This window comes from Equus caballus, chromosome 2, assembly GCF_041296265.1.
Source record: "Equus caballus isolate H_3958 breed thoroughbred chromosome 2, TB-T2T, whole genome shotgun sequence".
Lineage (NCBI taxonomy): Eukaryota > Metazoa > Chordata > Mammalia > Perissodactyla > Equidae > Equus > Equus caballus.
This window is the reverse complement of record NC_091685.1, coordinates 111,446,899-111,468,335: the sequence shown is the minus strand read 5'-3', so window position 1 is coordinate 111,468,335 and position 21,437 is coordinate 111,446,899. Positions and strand designations below refer to the sequence as shown.

General features: G+C 41.4%; 1 pseudogene; it reads right to left on the bottom strand.

Moving 5' to 3' along the window:
- Positions 1–822: 822 nt before the first annotated feature.
- On the bottom strand, positions 823–21,326 carry LOC138923129 (uncharacterized; annotated as a pseudogene).
- Positions 21,327–21,437: the final 111 nt, after the last annotated feature.

The following is a 21,437-nucleotide window of genomic DNA, read 5'->3' as shown; positions in this document are numbered from 1 at the left end:
TTCATTTCTGAGTTGATTCTGTGGCCATAGATGCAATTCTTTTTTTTTTTTTTTTCTGGAGGCTCTGTAAACTGCACAATTTGCCAGGTTGGATACCTTCTTGTTTCCAAATTGTATAATATACCTGTCTCAGAGGAAGTTGTCAGATTTAAATTTCAGAAATGTTATCCTTGTAACTAGAACTCCAGAATATATTTACCTTAAAACATTTAAAATTATTTGCTCATGAATTCCATCAGTTGAATGACAGATGCCATTGTGTTAGTCATGGTTCTCCAGAGAAACAGAACCAATAGGAGATATTGGGGGGGGGGGGGGGTGGGAAGGGAAGGGGAGAAGGAGGGAGAGGGTAAATATTCATGACAATTACAGTCCTTGTTTCTGTAACTGGTCACATGGTTGTAGCTGCTATAACTACTTATTCCACTATTCATTCTGTATTCCATTTGCCCTCAGCAAGTACCCCAGCTGGTCATGGTTCTTTACCTGGTCGGGGTGACCTAAATCTTCGTTCCTGAAGGGTCTGGGCTATTAGTAGCCCTGCCTGGATTGGGTTGTTTTAGTTTTCCATTGACTTTAATCACAGGGCATCCTAAAACTAAGAGAAGCTCTAAGGGATCTCCTGTATTCCAGACATTCTCTTCCTTACTTCCATTATGGAATAGTAGTCCAATTTCCCCTTGGTAGTGAGGATCAGTCACCCCAGCCAGCAAAGTAACCCCTTTGCCTGTTGATTCAGACATGTGAGGAGTTCAAAGGGGCCAGGTGGCAGTCGTAACTTTCAGTTCAATGGAATCATTGTAGCATTCCTCCTTTTTGGAACTAAGACTCTAGGTCAACAGAGCATAAGGTTGTGGGAACAGGAAACAGAAACTTTGTGACTGGGTCAGTAGGGGTAATAGTAAGAGGCGCCACTCCCATTTCCACCCCTTAATCCCTGAACCTGTGAATCCTGGCTACGAGAGAAATAGAATCATATGTTAGATATTGCTTCAGAGCATATACTGCCTTCTAGAGAACCATAACCCAGCCCTGCGAGATATTGCCACCTAGTTGATGCTGTAACTGAATCTTCAGAAGGTCATTCCACCATTCTATCTAGCCAGCTGCTTCAGGATAGTGGGGAACATGATAAGACCAGTGAATTCCCTGAGCATGGGCCCATTGCCACACTTATTTTGCTGTGAAGTGAGTTCCCTGATCTGAAGCAATGCTGTGTGGAATACCATGATGGTGGATAAGGCATTTTGTAAATGCACAGATGGTATTTTGGCAGAAGCATTGTGTGCAGGGAAGGCAAATCCACATCCAGTGGATGTTTCTATTCCATTAGGAACAAAACACTACCCCCTCCATGATGGAAGCAGTCCAGTGTAATCAACCTGCCACCAGGTAACTGGCTGATCACCCCAGGGAATGGTGCCATATCTGGAACTCAGTGTTGTTCTCTGCTGCTGGCAGATTGGGCACTCAGCAGTGGCCATAGCTAGGTTGGCCTTGATGAGTGGAAGTCCATATTGTTGAGTCCATGCATAACCTCCATCCCTGCCACCATGGCCACTTTGTTCATGAGCCAATTAGGCAAAGACAGGGATGGCTGGAGAAAGAGGCTGACTAGTATCAACAGAACAGGTCATTCTATCCACTTAATTATTAAAATCCTCTTCTGCTGAAGTCACCCTTTGGTGAGCATTCACATGGAACACAAATGTCTTCACTTTTTCACTCATTTAGAGAGGTCTATCCACATACCTCTTCCCCAAATTTTCTTGTTACCAATTCTGTTCTTTCCAACTCCCTGACCATCTAGCAAAACCATTGGCCACAGCCAGTGAATCAATATGTAATTACATATCTGGCAATCTTTCTTTCCAAGCAAAGTGAACAGCCAGGTGCACTGCTCAAATTCTGTCCACTGGGAGAATTTCCCTTCACCACTGTCCTTCAGGGATGTCCCAGAGAGGGGCTGTAGTACTTCAGCTTCCCACTTTTGGTTGGTACCTGCATATCGTGCAGAACTATCCGTAAACCAGGTCCATGTATTCTCTTCTTTTGTCGACTGATTGTAGGGAATTCCTCGTGAGACCTCAGTTACAGGCTGGGAGAAATAAGTCAGTATAGCAGGAGTGGAAACTATGGGAAGTTAGGCACTTCTTTTTGTAACTTACCTGTACCTTCAGGGCCTGCTGAAACTTGATCACATATGTACCACTTCCATGTAAATGATGGAGTGCTGCAGTGCATGCCCAATTTTACAGTGTGGTGGGTCAGATAAAACCCAGTAGCAGGCCAAGAGCTATTCCTCAGAAGGGGAGTAGTCATCTGCAGAGGATGGCAGAATTTTGCTCCAAAATCACAAGGGCCTGCCAAAGGATCCAAACACCATAGCTATCTGCCACTGCCACTTCAAGTGCCATTGGATCTGCTGGATGATATGGTCCAAGTGGCAGAGCAACTTGCACAGCAGCCTGGACCTGTTTCAGAGCCTTTTCTTGTTCTGGGCCCCATTCAAAACTAGCAGCTTTTTGGGTCACCTGAAAATTGGGCCAGAATAACAAATCCAAATATGGGATATGTTGCCTCCAAAATCCAGAGGCCAATTAGGCGTTGTGCCTTGTTTTTGGTTGTAGGAAGAGCCAGATTCAACAACTTATCCTTCACCTTAGAAGTGATATCTTGACATGCCCCATACCACTGGACCCCTAGAAATTTTACTGAAGCCCCTGAACTTTTGTTAGATTTATTTCTCACCCTCTGGCATGCAACTATCTTACTCAGCCTTTTAATTCCATTTAGGCCTTCAATAGATTAGATGAGGCCCACCCACACTAGGGAAGGCAATCTTCTTTACTCAGTCTATTGATTCATATGTTAATCTCATCCAGAAACACCCTCACACACACCCCTAGAATATTATTTGACCAAATATCTGGGCACCCTGTGACCCAGTCAAGTTGACACATAAAATTAACCATTCACAGCCATCTTGTTATTTTCATAAATATTGTCCTTAATATTCGTAAAATAGATTTAATTCAGGGCCTCATCATTTCCCACTTAAACTAATGGAACAAGCTTACAACTAATCTCATGACCTCCAACTTCTCCTTCCTTGCATTCATCTCCTAAACTCCTACCAAAATTATATTGCTTTTTAATAGCACAGATCAATAGTGTTTTCCACCCCCATTGCTTTGCCAGAGCACTGTAGCAACCTCCAGTGGTTCTCCTAAGCTGCGGGATTCAGTACAACCTCAGTGGTATGGGCATGAGGAAGTCTTATCATCATCTTCTACTCCACTTCTCCTCATGGGAATGCCTACTTATTTTTCTGATGATAAATCAGTGCAATACAATATAGTAACTATTAGGATGAACCGTACGAAATTGCCATTATTGTAGGTAAAAAATGGTAAATTGGCCAAATATGATGCCGGTTAACTCAATAATATAAAAGAAGTATACTTGAAAGTTCTCAAGAGTGCTTGTCTCATCCATCTCAGTTTACCCAGTGGCCAGCATGATTTTTGGCACATTGCAGGCCCTAAGGAAATGTTTACTAAACTAATGAATCATTTTTATATTAAAGAACATTCAAGAAGTGAAAACTTTAGAGTATGTAGTGAATTTTCATTGTCTTAGATTTTACTCTGACTTTATATGCTTGATTTTACCTTTTTTAAAAAATTAGAACAATCTTCAAAGATCCAAGTTAAAAAAGCAATTATTCCTAGAGTTAAGAAGTATTTCTAGTTTATCTATATGTTTAAAAATGTTCTTAGTCTGAATGGAAGAAAAACAGAGAATATCCTTAATTTAGTTTTGAGCTAAATTTTACTCCAAACAGTCACTTGAAAAGGAATCCACTGCTTGTGGCCAAAAACTCCCTTTTGAAAATATCACTTGGGGTTTGTTGGGATTTTTGAGTGACTTTTTTCTGGCTTCAGAAAAATGCTAAAAATATAACTTATTGAACTCATGGGAAAAGTGAACCATTATGATCAGATAGAGCCTGTTCAATCCATGAATGCACTGGAAACATTTTCTAATTTGACAGGAAATAGAAAGTTTTTCAGTGGAGGATCTCTCGGGGTAATTATAATCTACTTATAGAATTGAAGACCTGGTGGGGACTTTGGGAGACCAATTTATCTACTCTCTCTCTTCCAGCAGTACAATGTTAAAGCATCCCCAACAAGTAAGAATCTATCCTATTTTTAAAAAGTATGTAAAAATGTGGAAATTTTAAATCGTAAGCCACTTATAGATGTAAATAAATAGTATATCCCCCACAGGGATTGCCAGTACTGTAATTAATCTAACACATGAAGTGCCTGGGACATAATAAGTGGTCAATAGTTATTGGCTATAATTATTTTTGTATACTCAAGATAACCAGAAAAAAAATAAGCATCTTCCTGAGACTAAAATATTAGCTTCTCTTAATTAAAATAAACAAAGTGTGTCTACTTATCTCTGTAATTATTTTGGAACTGGCTGGTACACATGAAACACTAGAAGACATGAGCTATAGAGCCCCTAGTAGATGTGGGTTTAAATTTGAACTCCCCTAAATTTCTTCTTCTTAAAATGAGGACAGTCATACAAACCTACGTTGCAGGAATGTTGTGGAGATTAAATATATTATTTGTAAAATGTTTTGTACAGTGCCTGCCCATTGTGGGTCCTTCACAAGCAATTCCTATTAATAGTACTAGGACTCAGCTTAAGCGTTCACACGCGTTGCTGGAGAGTGAATGATGAATGGAGTGTACAGTCAGTCTGTGAAGTGATAAGCAGGACTCCACAGGACACGTCTTATTTCTTACACTGTTCCTTCAGAAACAGGATGTTCACAAATCAAAATCACAAAATCGCAAAGCTAGATATTCCTCCATTTGAAGGGAGAGGCAACTGTATCAGTGGGTCACAGACAGCTAATCCTCTGAATCACCTAGGGAACCTTCTAAAAGTACAGAGTCTTAACACGAAGTCAGACCTAGAAAATCAGCATCCCTGGGGTGGGGAGAAGAGGGAAGGACTCTTGTATTAAAAAAAAAAAAAAAGCAACAAAAAACAACCTAGGTGATTCCCATGGTAAGTCAGTGAGATGACCTCTCTATTCCCTTCAAGATTTAGATTCTGTGATTCTAATCACACCTTCTAAGTGAGTCAGAGCTCAGAATATTATGCAAAATGAGGTATTTTGTGGTTTCCTGTCTTTAGATTATGGTAGAGGGAAGTATCACATAATAGGCATTATCTGATAAATTAATGGAGAGTTGCTATAACAGAAAAGTGAAAAATTGTCTCATTAAACCCTTAAGCTTTAGATCCCTAAAGTTCTGGCAAATAAAGTGAACAAAGCAGACTGGATGTTAACATGATGGATATGTTCCATGCCCTAAAAAAACCCTGACCAAAAAAGGAGAAATACCCAGAGAATACTCAAGCAAACCGCAGTCAAGGGAGCGACAGAGAATTGAGCTGAAGTTCATAACAGAGACACTTTGTTTTACCTCATAAGTGAGCAACTGCAGTCTTAAGGCTGAATCAATAAAGAAAAAGAACAAGGCTTCATAGAACCAGAGTGATATTTTCTATAGAATTATGGGGCATGATTGCTGTCTGAGGCCCATGTGGTCAAGGAAAATGTTGCTAAATTAGAGTTCACAAACATACTTGATTCAATCAGAAGAAGAAATCTCATACCAATTTTGCAATATGTCCCAGACTAATGCAGCAGATCATGACCCGCAGGATAAATCACTCTTCTACGGACTAAAAGAAAACTTTTATATTTCCAGCACTGTGTCTGGCTTCCAGAAGGAAACTAGTGTTTATCATGGCTTTCAGAATCCAGAAAGTTCTCAATGAAGTCTCCTCACTCTGGGAAGGAAATGAGAGGGTTGCCTTTCTCTCCTGAATTGATACAGAGAGAACTAAGAACTGGGCAATTGATGATGCCAGCCCTCAGAAATATTTGCCTACTGCATTGACATTCATGGAGTCACTTCCTTTGCACCTAGGGTGGTGCTGGTCACACTGTGCACTAACCTTGGGAGTAAGCAGGGAGGGGACTCTGAAGACCTCAAGTCTCAGCAAAACAGTAGATCCACACCATGCTTTCAACTAGTTGTATAATTTTTAAAAAATTCTCATTAATTTACATAATCCTAGATTTCCAGCTACAGGGGTGTTAACACACTTTGGAAAGGACAAGTACCCATGTAGGGCTGTCTCCAGGACTCTAATCAGAAAGGCCAATCAGTCACAAGGTGGAGAGGAATCTGATTCTTAAGTGTCTGATTCTGGGTATAGCTCTGTTTTCTGGCTCTAAAACTGTACACTATCTCTTCACTAGAAAACATTCTCCTGTCACTTGCTAATTCACATCATGATGACCTGCATCAGGGTTGGTAAAGTTGGGGTCTGGAGGCTAGCACTGACATATCTACAGGAAGGTGTTCTCAAGGGCTCCATATCCTGTCCTGTTTTTAACTCTCTGTAATGAATTAACCTATTCACCCCTTGTGTAGATGACACAGAAAAGGAAATGATCAGGTTTTATAACTATTTATAGCTTTCTGATTCATTCTTGGTCTCAGAGATCTGTGGGTGTTTACTACAGCTTAGCAACTTTCTTTCATAAAGTAATGCCCAGTAAACCTCTTCTGGGACTGCAGCCAGGTACAAATGGTCTCATAGTCCTGTTTTGCATCAGTGCAGTTGACTGCCTTCAGAGAAAGTAAGGACCCTGCGAAGAGAAATTCCTCCCCAAGAGCTAACTAGGAACTGGAAAGGATTCTTGATTGCTAATGAATATTTTCAGTTTCAGCTCCTACATTCAGGGCTGTGTTTAAGGAGGCCCACTTAATGGAAGAAGTTAAGTCTAGCTGTAGAGGGATTTGGGGGAAAATGAACCAAGCTTCTCGCTTTCCCTGAATGTCACATCTGTGGCCACAAGTCAAGAGGGAAAACCCGGCTTCCTCCGAGCTCTGTCTTCGGAAAAAGGCACTGAGGTTTAACGTAGTCCCAAAGCACTTGAATCAGCAGTTCTAGCAGTATTTCCTCTGTACGATGAAATTAAGATAGTTGTCTTATAGGCTTTCCCCACTTTCTCTTTCTTTTTCACACTTACACTGCATCCCCTTGTTTCACTGCACTTCCCTCATCTGCTTCTTAGCCCATTCCTTTTTTTTCCCTCCCTCATCCTTAAAGAACTTCTCAGATGAGGTGCAGATGGGGAAGGTAGAAAAAACACACTCATCTGACTTAAAAGCCAGATGGGAAACAAGTAGAGTCAGGGATTTCTGTTTGTTGGTTCTGTAAACTAAAAATCTCTAAACATGTTAGGGAATCATGGTTGCAGAAACCTAGTCAAGTTGTCCCAGGGGCCGGCCTGGTGGAGTGGTGGTTAAGTTCGCAGGTTCTGCTTCTCGGCGGCCCTGGGTTCGCTGGTTGGGATGCCGGGTGCTGACATGGCACCACTTGGCATGCCATGCTGTGGTAGGCGTCCCACATATAAAGTAGAGGAAGATGGGCATGGATGTTAGCTCAGGGCCAGCCTTCCTCAGCAAAAAAGAGGAGGACTGTCAGTAGTTAGCTCAGGGCTAATCTTCCTCAAAAAAAAAAAAAGTTGTCCCAACAAGCTCATTGATGCCATCTTCCAAAGTCTGCCTTTAGTTTGAGATCAGTTTGGGGTGGGGCTTGGTGGTCAGCTGCAATTAACTTGAGGTACCACTAACTGGGTCAATAGGAGGCCTGGCAGGTCGAGTGGTAAAGAGCTGGGTAAGCAGGAGTCCCCAAGGTGATACTGCATAGACTTGTGAAAACCCAATGTTTTCCATACAAATGGAAGAAAAATCAGTTGGAAACAATCTGTTAGATTTTCCCAGCATGCATGAGGATTTCAGTGGAGGTTGAGTCTTGACTGTTGGCAAATTGCACAGAATTCTTGGGTCAGAACTAGCATCCTACGATGATCTGTGACAAGATTTTACTGAGTGAAGGACAAGTTGGTGTTTGAATTACAATAGAGCACATGACTAATTGACCCAGAGCTTGCATTCTACCAACATAAAGAACATCCTCTCCTTTTATCCCACCTTTCTTCACCCCCAGCAGGAGTTTTTGCATCCACAGAAAAGCAGGAGAATTTGGGAGGCAGGGGAAGGAGGGAAAAGTTTTCTGGGGTCTGAGCCACAGCAGAAGAAAGAAACTGAGGAAAATGGAAGGATGGTATAGCATCTGTCCCCTGTCTGGCTCTTAGAACAGGGTTTGAGCCTGGGTAATGGTGTGGACATGGTGCTTGTCCTCCGTCACTCTTTGAACTGAGGAAAAGGAGAAAGCCAGTGGGCAAAGGAGCTGTGTTTTGGGATAGATTTTGTGAAAAGTACACCAAGTTATAGAGAAGACTGCTCCCCTTGTGGAGCCCAGGATGAGTGTGGTGCCTCGAAGCTTGTCAGCTTTGGGAGACCTGGAGAAGTGCCTTTGTCATGGGCCTTGATGTTCCTACAATATCAGGATTACAGTGATACTCCTTTGCATGACCCTCCAGACTGTGGATGTGGATACTGAGGGAAAGTGCCGCAGATCCAAGACAGACGCATGTGAAGTACACCCTTTGATTGGTGCTCACAATTAACTGTGAGAGATTTTGAGGAGTTGAAATCCTGCTACCAAGTGTAAGGATGTAGTAATTTGGAAATTTCTGATGATGCTTGATATATGCCTGTTAGGAAAATTGGAAATGCCCTTTACATGACTCTGTGTGTGTGTGTGTGTGTGTGTGTGTGTACATGCATGTGTGTGTGTGTGTGTTTGTTGAAGATAGGCAGGATTTAATATCTGGTATAATTACATACAGTGAGGGACATATTTATTTTATATTAGTACATCTTCTTCCTGGCTTTCCCTTCCCTATATAATTTTTTTTAGCCTTTTTTAATCTTTGGTGATTAAGAATTGATGGAGACTAGGTCTAATTATGGCATTGTAGACTGTAGAGCATATTTTTCACCAAAATTCATTTTAGGAAAAACATTCTAGCCCCAGAGATATTTCCATGTTTTTCTCCCCTAAGCTTGTAATTGAAATACTCTTGTTTTGCTTTAGATAGTTTACTCCTTTTTTGGGTAAAATAAAAGCATATAAATTATAAGACATTTGAAATTATGGAAGTTTAGAAAGAAGGAAAAATATCACAAATCATATACTGTCATGGGCCCCTAATAGAAACCAGTCCTTGCAGGGTCAGAGAAATGGAGTCCAGTCCACTTGTAGATGAGAACCAAAGTTGCCCCTCAGTTTGTTAATAGCAGAAACAGGATTAAAGCAGGATTCCAGCCTGTTTCCAACTACATTTTAATAGTGGCCTTCTGGAGACAATGTCTTTGCTTTTGTTATCTGGGCATGGAGAGCATCTACCCTTGGGAATTTCAGACCACGAAATTGGGAGGGCAAAGCAGGAGACTGTTGGAGAACCACTGTAAGTTTACTGGGGCCCTGCTGCGATTTGGGACAGGACAACAGGCTACCCTGCGAGGTGTATATTCTGGAACCCCAAACCATACATTTCTGCCCCCTTTTTCCATGGACAAAAGGTGATAGTTCTATTCTGTCTACCACATTCAGTCCAAAGAAAAATATCAGAAAAATTAATTTATACCAATCTAAATGTAATACCACTCCCAGAGACTGTTGCATTTTAAAGAGGGACTGAAGATATAAGTCAAGGGAATTAATTTCTAATTGTGAAGTTTCCAGTATCACTAAATAAGATAGGAAACATCGACAGAAGGGCCATGGTGTTATATTACAGTGAAGCGGTAACTATCTGAGAAGATATCCCTCATGTTGAGTCCAGGGCAGTCTTCAGGCATTCTAAATCCGACATGAGTCTTACTGTACAAGTTCAGAGCACTCCCATGGATTTATTTCGGAGACTAGGAATAAGCCCAAGAATGACTTGACTAGATTGAAATATTCATTTATTCACTCAATACACATTCATTGAGCATGTACTGTATGTAAAGCCCAATCTCAGACTTTGGAGGAAATAAAAAGATGTTAAAATTTTATTTCCTGGACTTAAGGGGTCTTCATTCTAGTAAAGGACAAAAAACATATGCACAAATAAGTTTAACACAAGGTGAAAAGTGGTGTCGTGAGAAAGGTTCTGTTTTTTTCAAAGATTAGAAGGTGCTAGAACATCTTATAAGTAGAAGAAAAGATGTCAGTGGAGAGGGGATGACTAAAGAGTCAAGGCAAAGAGATTTCTTGAGAAAGTGATGCCCCTAGAGTGAATGTGGTGGGATCAACTTTGCAGAGGGGCTGGGAAAGAGACATAAAAGGAGGAAAGAGTTTGTGTGTGTGAGAAATACTGAGAAAATGTAAGTTGAAAAGGAAGAAAGTATGGGAGGTTTATATTGAGTGCCCTTGGTCCACAGTAAGTAGGATGAGAAGCTGTTAATTGAGAGTGAATATGACAGCAGTGATGTTGGGGCTTGGTAGAGGGAAAGGTTTAAGTAAGTGTCCTGAGACCTTGCATTCATTAAAGACAGGCCCTTCTCAGGTAGCAGGGAGGGCCCAGGTGGGTCACGTTGCATGGTTTTGCTGTGGATCCATTCAGCCCAGGTTCATGACTTTATTCTAAGGTTGAAAGCAAGCTCCAAAAGAGTGGAGGGGACTTTAACCTAATGGGGTTTGGCAAAGAAGGCACACGTGGAGGAGAGAAAGAAAAGAATCAAGAATGCCAGTAAGAATATCACTAAAAGGATGAACCATGGGGTTTGGGTAGGAGAAGACGTGAAACTGGAAGAGTCAGAGGATCTGAGAGGGCACCATACAGGTGCCTCTCCTTGACACTGATCCAATCTCTTGCTAGTGATCTCCTCCACTCTGCCCTAGGGGTGAATGCCCATAAAGCTAACTTCTTCCATAGGAGAGGAGATGAGTGAGTGTGGCAACAAGGCTCCAAAGGGCAGAATATTAATAATGCAGTGGCAGATTTTGAATGCAGCTTGACTACCTGTAGATATAATTCATGGAAATAAAAAAACTTTTATCTTTCCCCACTTAAATTTTTAAAAATGTAAACACTGCAAAGCAAAAACACACATTATATAACTCATATTGTTAAAAAATACAGAAAAGATGATAAAATAAATAAAAACACTTAGGAACAATGAGGCAGTTTACAAACTCTTAACTGCCATCAATCGTTATTGAATTTTGCCCTATTTTCCCTGGGCTTGTGTAGATTTTTTTTTCTCTTCACCTTGAATCTTTATACGTAGAATTGAAAACCATTCCGGAATTGAAAAAACCTATACCAGGAGTCAATATATGTTTGGCCTTTATTTTGCTTTATGCTTTAACTTCCCTGAAATGGGGATTTTTTTTTTTTACTCTTGATTGGTTTTTTCTTTGTGTTCCAAAATGAGGAAGAAACTGTTTTTCTCTATTGCCACTTCTGAAAGAGAGCTGGTGAAATCACTAAGTAAAACCCCATCTTCTCCCCAGTCGAGATTTTCTGGTTACTTTTTTCTTCTTGGAAAGAACATACTTCTGTTCCCATCTCCCAGTCAACATCCTTTAGTGGTTATCTCATTGACATGAGATAACCTTCACATGAGATAAGCTTCACATGAATGAATGAATTACAACATGGAATTTTGGTTGTAAAGTTAGACTTACCAGAACATGACTTTTAAGGAGAGAATTCACCAAGTTTTTAAGGCAGAGCTTAAGTCCCAGGTAGATTTGTCCTGGTGGACGAATCCCTTCCACAGCCATGGGCCATTTAGGATCAAAGGCTCTGGGGCCACCTAGGACAGAACCTCTGAGTATTGCCCTGGTTTAACAATGGCATCCTCCCACTGCCAGCTCCTGCTTTTGACAGCTCTGCCATGCTGGGCCTCATGCTGGGCCTCTCTGAGATCTCCTCTGTTTCACATACCCTCAGTGCTCAAGAGTCATTGATTATGCGGGTGACATTTAAAGGAAAATAAGCTTTTAAACAAATTCATTTAAAATAGTCAATAAAAAAGGATAAGGATCATTAGTGAAACAATGGCTTTTTCCTGGGAAGTAGCAGACAGCCCCAAGCTTGGATCCGGGTGTCCTCACTCACTCTGAGAACCTAGGCTGGGTGCCAGGCTAATGGGAAGTCCATCAGCAGCTCATTCGCTTTTCTTCCCAGTGCTACCTTTGGAGGGAAAACTGAGTGAAGCACCGAGCATGCCAGCTCTTTAGATGGAAATCTCTTTGAGGGGAGGGAGGCAAGGAAGGACGTTGTGCCCCAGTCTTTGCTCCCCTCTTTTGGTCTCAGAGCAGGAATCACCTCACCGTGGGGTGCCTTCCCAGGTGGATGGGATTGGTATTGTGGTAAAGACTCTTCCAGAAAGTGGCTGGCTTTCTCCAGGGCCCTGACCTGGGATCTGCTGAAGTTGGAGGGCTGGGGCACTGAAGGTTTAGAGTTGGGTTTCAGGTCAGGAAAGGTATAGAATAGCCATGGCAGGAGGCTGCAGTGTGTCTAGAGCAGTGTCTCAACCCTGTCTGCATTTTAGAATCAACTCACGTGCTTTTGAGAAAACGCCAATGACCGGGCCTGTCCCAGACTACTGAGTTAGTATCTTGGGAGAGGAGTCCAAGCACTAGCATTTTTTCAACAGCTTGGTCTCTTCAGTCCTTCCCTCTTATTTCTGGCCTGCAGCCTACTGACCCATCTCTCTCCAGATGCCTCAGAACAAGTGGAGGTTAATCCTTATTTGGGATGTAGCCATTAATGCCCTAGATGTTCTTAAGACTATTTCCCTTTGTTTCATTGTGAGCCTCCGTCCATCAGTTATTGAGCGTCATTTGATTAACTATTCAGTTTTCACAGATCGATGTATTTTTTATTTCAAGGTGGGAAACATCATGGTTAAAAGCACAGGCTCAGAAGGCATCCTGCAGGGTTCCAATTCCAACTCCACCACTACTAGCTTTGTGATCTTAGGTAAATTACTTAATCTCTCAGTGCTTAAGTAACTATACAAGATTGGTAATAATAGTATCTTCCTTTAGTTCATATGTGTGTGGTGTGTGTGTGTATTTAATGAATTACTGTATCTAAAGTGCTTAGAGGAGCTCCTGACATAGTGATTGCTCAATAAATGTTGGGTGGTTTTGGGTTTTTTTAATCACTTTGCAACCAAGCCTCATTGGTTAGAAGTAAGAGCTCACATTTAATAACTACTTTATCTTACTCAGAGAAGCATTACAATTAAAACATCTTATATCTTCTGAGAAGCACAATTTTTCCCCTCAATTATGCACAGCAAACATTATATCTTAAGTGTATCCCTTTTTGCAACTTAAATCCAAATACATTCAATATGAATTTAATTTCCTAGGAAGGTTTGCAAGGCAATTGATGTAGGGAAGATAACTTGGCACAAGGAAGTGGCCAGGCTGATGTGACTCAGTGTAGATCAGCATGGGATATAGAATGCCAAGTGTTATGGGTTGTATTGCATCCTACCCAAAACAAGGTATGTTGAAGTCCAAACCGCCATTACCTCAGAATGTGACCTTATTTGGAAACAGGGTCGTTGCAGATGTAATTAGTTAAGATGAGGTCATACCAGAGTAGGGTGGACCCCCAATCCAATAGGACTGATGTCCTTATAAGAAGATGGCCATGTATGAAGACACAGACACACGGGGAGGACACCATGTGATGACAAAGACAGAGACTGGAGTTGTGAAGCTGCAAGCCAAGGAACGTGAAAGACTGCCAATAAATCTCTGCAAGGATTCCCCTACAGATTTCAGATGGAGCACAGCCTGGTTGACAACTTGGTTTTGGACTTCTAGCCTCCAGAAATGTGAGAATAAATTTCTGTTATCTTAAGCCACCTAGCTGTGGTACTTTGTTACGGCTGCCCTACAAAACTAATGCATCAAGGAAAGCAGAAGAATCAGGAGGAAATAGAAACCTAGCATGAAAAAAGGGGAAGAGGGTCTGGACAGCACTTGAGCAAACATTACCCAGTCACTTGCAACAAGGGTTTTAGCTGGTGAGGAATTAATACTGGAAGGATACTGCAGTGACATCTACACATCATCTGTGCTCTGGGTATACTTATAACTATGTGTAAACTGTTAGAGCTCTAAACAATTTTTAGTCATAATGTAAGTTCACAGATACTTGATGGAGCCTTTGTTATCGGTACTATTATTACCCCATTTTACAGGTGAGAAAACTTAGGCACTGGGAGGTTAAGTAAGGTCGTGTGGCTACTAAGTGGCAGAGCCAGGAGTCGAGCTCCAGGGTTCATGCTCCTGATCACAGCTGTCCTTCAACATTAGTGAAAAGAGCAGCTTTGGAAGGGGAGAAGCAATTACCCAATCGCTTGTCTGTGGAATTGGGAAGGGGCAGTCCATCTGGCTCCTCTTGGGAGTGGGAGGTGAAGGCACCAGAGTCAAGGAAGACAATGAGATGGACTCCATCAGTTTTCCACCAGCTGTGAGAGACTCCTAAACAGGAAAGGCATAGAAGTAAAAGCAGTTCCCAGTGACAGTGATATTGGGTTTTTGAAAACTTTGTTCTATTGAAAAATAAAAAGATGCTTCAGACTTTCTATAGCATAGTTGATTGAACTTTTTTTTTTTTCTGATTGATAATCAAATGCCTGAAACAGAACTCACTGTAATCACAAAAGGTACTACTTATAGTACCTCTATAGATGGAGTTCCACAAACACAGGGATTCTGGTCAATTCTATTTGTGTTATCCCCATAAAAATGTGTAGTACATTTGTAATAGTGCATGTTGTATTACTGTGGCAAGAAAACCTTCCATTTTTGATTTGGTGTCTATATGAGCTGACTCCTTCACTTATACATGTATGTATATGTCTGGTGGTGAGAAGAATTTTTCACGGAGCACCTTCTAACTTTGAACATTTCAAACACTTTTTCTCCTCTGCTATCCATATCCTCTGGTGCTGGACATGGTAGGACACATTCATATTGTAATACAACCTCTAGCCCTGTCTCTTCATGTCATGAAGAGGTAAATTGGCACAGTGGGTAGTAGGCACATCCCTAGAGGCCATTCCTATAATAGCTTAACTATAAACAAAAGAGATTTCAAACCTCATAATGTATACTACTAAACCTAAATGAAATGTATTTCCAGTGTAATTTCCCCTTAGTCCAGTGTTTGTCAACCTTTTTTCATTTATTGCCTTTCTCCAAGGAACATCCTTAGACATGTTTTTCCTAATTGCCACCCTCCCCATGAAATTTTAAGACCGAGGATATATTGTATATATGCTTATGTAATGTATATAGATGTGCTTTATACTTAAAAAGAGTAGTATATTTGCCTCTGTTGGGAACAGTAGCACCCCCATTGAGGAAGCATGCCTTAGCCAAATCTCCCCAAATGTTTATGCCATTCTAATGCCACTCAGCTCAAGGGGGAAATGTGACAGAGGGGAAATGGGAAAGGAGAAAAACACGTGACCGTATGAACACATTGAGTGGGACCCTCCCAGTGCCTTGGAAGGCAGCAGTTTAAGTAAGGAGCCCCAAGCTTACCCTCCTTTTTCTTCACAGTTAATACACCTCTGCCAACACGATGTGACTTTTGTGGCATGACAAATAAGAAAATCACAGGGAAAAATCAGAGTATGCTCTCCTTTCAGAAAACTGGGCAAATGTCTTAATATCTTTCTTATCCCTCAGAAACATATCTGCTCACTCCAGGTCAAAAAGGCAAAGACACACTAATAAAATTCCACAGAAAAGACTGGGAAAAATCTTCAGATAAACTAGTCTCTCCTATTACATCGAAATCGAGGGACTCCTCAGGCATAGTAACAATTGATTTTGTAATATAACTGTGTATTTTTTAAAGATGGAGTTTTATTGTAAAGTGTTCATTGATTTTGCAATGATGATTGAAAACATTTAAAATAATTGAAATACTAAAACAGTTGTCTATATATTACACTAATTATTGGTTTTGAAAAACAAACAAATTCATTTTAAAAATGTTTTAAGTCTTGACAAGTAATAAGAAAGTATTCAAACTATAACCAGTATGTGTAAATATGGGACATTTGGTACTGTGGTACTACAAGTAGAATTTCCTGATTTCCACATTTCTTCATGCTTTTAAGGAAAAGTGAATTTGAAGGTTGTATATACTGATATTACTGTGATCATAAAATGTTGTGTTTTGAGCGTCAGTAGGGACTCAGATAGCTGGTTATTTAATCTCCCTCAGGCTGTGAAACGCTGCTTGATGCGCTGTTTGCTAGTCGTGGAGCCTGAGAATATTGACTTCAATGTAAAGGATCATTCAACATGTTTTTACAGACTTAAAATAGAAAGACAGGTTTTACTTTTTTCCCATGTAGGAGAGAGTGGAACATTTTAAAATTGAGAAACTTAAAAAGAATTCCAAGATAAAAGAAAGTGAGACTTGAAATTTCTAAGTAGTTCTGGGTCTTTTAGTCACAGTCCCCAAGTCATTTCTCATCAGGTGCTTTTATCTTTGGTAAATTGTGCCCCTGCTTATATGAGAAGAAATCTTATTTACAGTATTTAGGAATACAAGAGTTTAATTTAGAAAATTGATAGTAATTATCAAATAACACTTAGTACAGAGTATGCCCATAATAAACAGCGCCATGTGCTATTGTCGTTGAAATGTGAGAGTTGTCCTTCAGAGCAAGGTAGCTTCCCTAAGCCACAGCTTCCTCTTCTGTAAAGGGTGGTAATAAGATATTTTTCAAAAAGGTTTTTATACGGATTAAATGAGATAATACGTTACAACAGTTTAGAACTTGTCCTGTGCCTTGCAAGTATGAAGAATTGTTGCCATTATTATTGTTGTTATGAGTTGGGGTATCAGGAAAAACACAGAACTTCTTGCCCAAGCTCTTCTGATTGCTGCGTGGTGGTCTACTTGTCTGTTATCATCCTCATTTTTTAAATACAGGGATTCTCAGGATTTGCTTTGACTACACTGTACATAATTGTCTATTAATTGTATTGTGATGGTACTCTATTAAAATTTCCTGTTTACTTGTCTGTGTCCACTCCTAGACTATAAGCCAGAAAGGCAGCTTGTCCATCTCATCATTTACCACTCTACCCCTATGTCTAGCATATGTGACTTAGCACCCAGTAGGTGCACAGTTATGTGTTGAATGAATACAAGAATAGATGGTGATGGTGTCATGATAGATAGTTATACACTTGGATTTCCTTAGGTAAAATGTTTTTCCCATGTGGTTTTAAAACCTGCCTCAGTTGTGACCTGAGGCCTCCATGACTCATTCAGCCTGCCAACCAAAAACACCAGGAGTGCTAATTACTGTAAAAGGCAATGTCTTCAGAAAGAAAAGTTGTCTACCTACAGTAACTAAACAGAAACCACCTACCATCTAATTTCATGTTGGCCCATGAACCACCAAAGAGCAGGAATTTTCCATCCCCATCTAAAAAGATTGCTATTTAACAAGTGGCCTAAATCACTTTGGAAGGGGTTCGGATTAAAGCAAAGGAAATGATCTACCATATACTCATTAAGGCTTTCTTGAGTCTACAGTGTGCTAGGTTCGCTGTAGGTTGCAAGAGAAATGGAAGCCCCCTGCCCCTGTCCTCAAAGAATTTGCTACCACGTCAAGGAGATAAGTCCATACTACAGAAGGGAGGATTATTTCAAGGTCTCAAGGGACAACAAGTGTACAACTTATTGGCTCTTGGCTGGTGACTTCTGGGGATGGTTCTCCTGGAGAAAATACAATAACTCTGTTGATTAAAAAAAAATTTAGTCTTAGAATTAAGAATTACTTAGTTTTTTGTTTTTTTTTCCTTTTTTGATGAAGATTAGCCCTGAGCTAACATCTGCTGCCAATCCTCCTCTTTTTGCTGAGGAAGACTGGCCCTGAGCTAACATCCATGCCCATCTTCCTCTACTTTATATGTGGGGTGCCTACCACAACATGGCTTGCCCAGTGGTGCCATGTCTGCACCCAGGATCCGAACTGACGAACCCTGGGCCACCAAAACAGAATGTGCGAACTTAACTGCTGCACCACTGGGCCGGCCCCAAGAATTACTTAATTCTTAATTTTATTTGTATGGATAAAACATAAAAGGGTTGGAATGACTTCAGATGAAAGAGCCTAATAAACTTCCTATATTAGGCTTTGTTCAGATTTTTGTTTCTTCTGTATAGCACGGTAGCTATATGGCCCAAGGTCCTTTCTGTTCCTCTGTGGGTGTAACAGTTCATAACATAACGCTGGCTTCGGGAAGCTGATGGAAGCTTCATTTGGTCAGAACTTGAGGTGGGGGAATATGGAACTGGTCCTCTCACGCCCTCCAGTCCTTTCTTTCCCTGTGATGTTATCTCTTCCCTGTTGGAGCAGGACAGGGTAAGGCAGGTGGAAGCAACAGAGAGCAGCGTGGCCAGGCTAGAACAGATTGGCAAGGTAAGGGGGGCTGGGAGCTACTGAGTGGGGACACCACTGTGGGGGTTAAAGGCCTGGAACAAGGTAGATTCTGGGAACACTGAGACAATGATGGGGACAGCATGGATACGTGAAGATAGAGTGATGAGTAATTCAAATTCAAGGCTAGATTAAAAGCAAAGTGTTCAGTAGGACTGTCTTATAGCAACTGGATTAGAGCTAGGCTTGAGCATTTTCCTTGAGCTGGTCTCCTTCTCATAAATGAAATGTTTAGATGAAACAGCGGCTAGGGGCCTCCTACATGGCCTGGCCCCACTCAGGCTTAAAGGGACCCATCCCTGTTGGGATTTGCATTGCCTCTATATCAGTTAGGACTGCTTTCTTCATCATTTCTGCCTTCATGGTTACAAGATGGATGCTTTAGCTCTGGACATCACATCCATGTTCATTCAAGAGAGTAGTGTCAACAGATGTTCTCTAATGTCTTGTTGCCAGAATGATATCAGGTAATTCCTGGGGGAGCCTAGCAAGGAAGACTGTGAAATACACTATTTAGCTTTTGCATCCTTTCAAATAGAATCAGTAGAGAGCTGGATTTGGGTGAGGGGGACCAACATATGATGTCTGTCACTGGATCTGAAACACTCCTCTCCGCTTGCTCCCTTCCCACCCCACCCCTCATCACAATTTTTTCGAAAAAGGAGAGAACACTCAGGGATGTTTCCAGTGGAAATAGTAATCAAACTCAATCAAGTCCTCATGTTACACCTACAATCTGCCCAGATACCCAGGAACCTGTTTCTCTTGTTTTATCACCTTTCAGTCTTGTAGCAGGTATCATTCCTCTCAGCCACCTCTGACCTCAGCTGCAGCCATGGTGGACAGTTCTATGCATGTCATTAACCTTCCACCTCAGACACCCACCATAAACCTCTCCACTTTCCTGCCCCAGGGTTTTCAGCAAACCCAAAGGAAGTTGTTGGCCTGCACATGTGAGCAGCCCAAAGTGCAGGAGGGTTTATTTTCCTGGAGATAACCCTCTTCCAGGAGTAGATGGGAGTCAGTAGACAAATGCCCCGACCTTCTGCACTCGAGCAAACAATGCCTCTTGGGAGGCATTCTACATGCTGCTTTTGAGGGTCCCAGTCGGTTGCCCACAGTGGAGACCAGCCCAGTAAATCCCTCTTTCCTGGTTTTTCTTCCTCTGCCGAACTCTCCCTTTTCTCCTACTCCTGCTTCCTGGGATCACACATGAGCATATGATGAGACCTGTGCCCACGTCCCTCATCTCAGGCCCTGCTTTGGGGGAAACCCAAACTAAGCAAATCTCTTCATTGAAACTCCTTGACAATTTTTGCCTTTTGGCATTTCCACAGGATCCTTCTGTTTACACACTCGCTTTAAGAGGGAAGCTGGGCTTGATTTCTCTACAGAAACTAAATATCTAGATGTGTGAACTATAATCCATTATACAATGTAAACATACATGTTTTTCTTTTTTTTAATATTTAACTATTCTTTTTAAAGATTGGCCCTGAGCTATCATCTGTTGCCAATCTTCCTCTTTTTTCTTCTCCCCAAAGCCCCCCAGTACATAGTTATATATTCTCGTTGTAGGTCCTTCTAGTTCTGCTATGTAGGACACCGCCTCAGCCTGGCTTGGTGAGCAGTGCTAGGTCCCCACCCAGGATCGGAACTGGCAAAACCCCGGGCTGCCGAAGCGGAACGCATGAACTTAACCACTCGGCCACGGGGCCAGCCTCACCATATGTTTTTCTGTTGAAAAAGAGAAACAAATATATCAGAGCGTGTTCTTCTCTCAGAATCCCTCATTAGACCCAGATATTGACTGATTATTGTAAATATGTGTCCAGGGGAATCAGCAATAGCATAGAAACTTACAGTGTAGTCAGTGTGCCAAAGTACCAGGTCCAGTAGTGTGAGCTGAGGATCCACAATTGAGCAGACACCATTCTGCTCTCAAATCACTCATGGAGTGGAGGTGGGGTGTGGGGAAGGTCAGGTCAACAATGATCTATGTAGTATGTGCTATAAAAATCCACATATCTTGGTGACTGATGAAATGGAAGATGGGAACAAAAAAGACAAAGGGATCTTGGATGACTCCAAGCTTCCCAGCCTGGGTGACTGGGTGGATGGGACATTGTTAATCAAGACAGAAAATATAAGGGCAATCGCAGATTTGAAGAGAAAGACGACGTGTTGAGTCTTAAGTATCTGTAAGTCATTCAGAAGGAGATATCTAGTAGACAGAGACATGGGTCTTGACGTAAGGAAAGAGATCAGGGTTGGAAGGTAGATTTGGAAGTCACTGATGCATAAAGTTGATACTATGGAAATAAATTAGATCAGCAGGAAAAGAAAACAAAAGCAAGTGGATGATTAACTCCAGGAAACAGCAGGACTAATAAACAGGTTAAGAAACAGGAACCAGCCTTGAGATAAAGGAGAATTGACCACAGAAGCAGGAGAAGAATCAGATGGGAGTATTTTGCAATTCTTAAAATCCAAGGGAGGATGCTTAAGGAGACGTTGCAATTTATAGTGCCTGATGCTATGCTATAGAGCGGTCAGGTGGGATGGATAAAGACAAGGAGCTTCAGCATTAACGACCTCAGAGATAGCAATTTCAGTAGAGAGGCAGACAAAGGACAGCTGGTACATTATTTTACTCACCTCAACCTGTGTCTCATTAACAGCCATGCATGTAGGGCACCGACCTTACCTTTTAGAGGCTCTAGTTAGAATGTCAGCTTCTTCTGACAACCGAAAGCATATTTCCTCATTTTCACTTTTTCCTTCTCCCTTCTGCTCCTCAAACATATTGGGATTTATCTTCCTTCTGTGTGAAGTTTTACTCTGTCCTCCCGAACATTTCTGTTTGCCATATAGAAGATGCTGCTCTTTCTCGGCTTATTTGCATAGCAAGTTCTG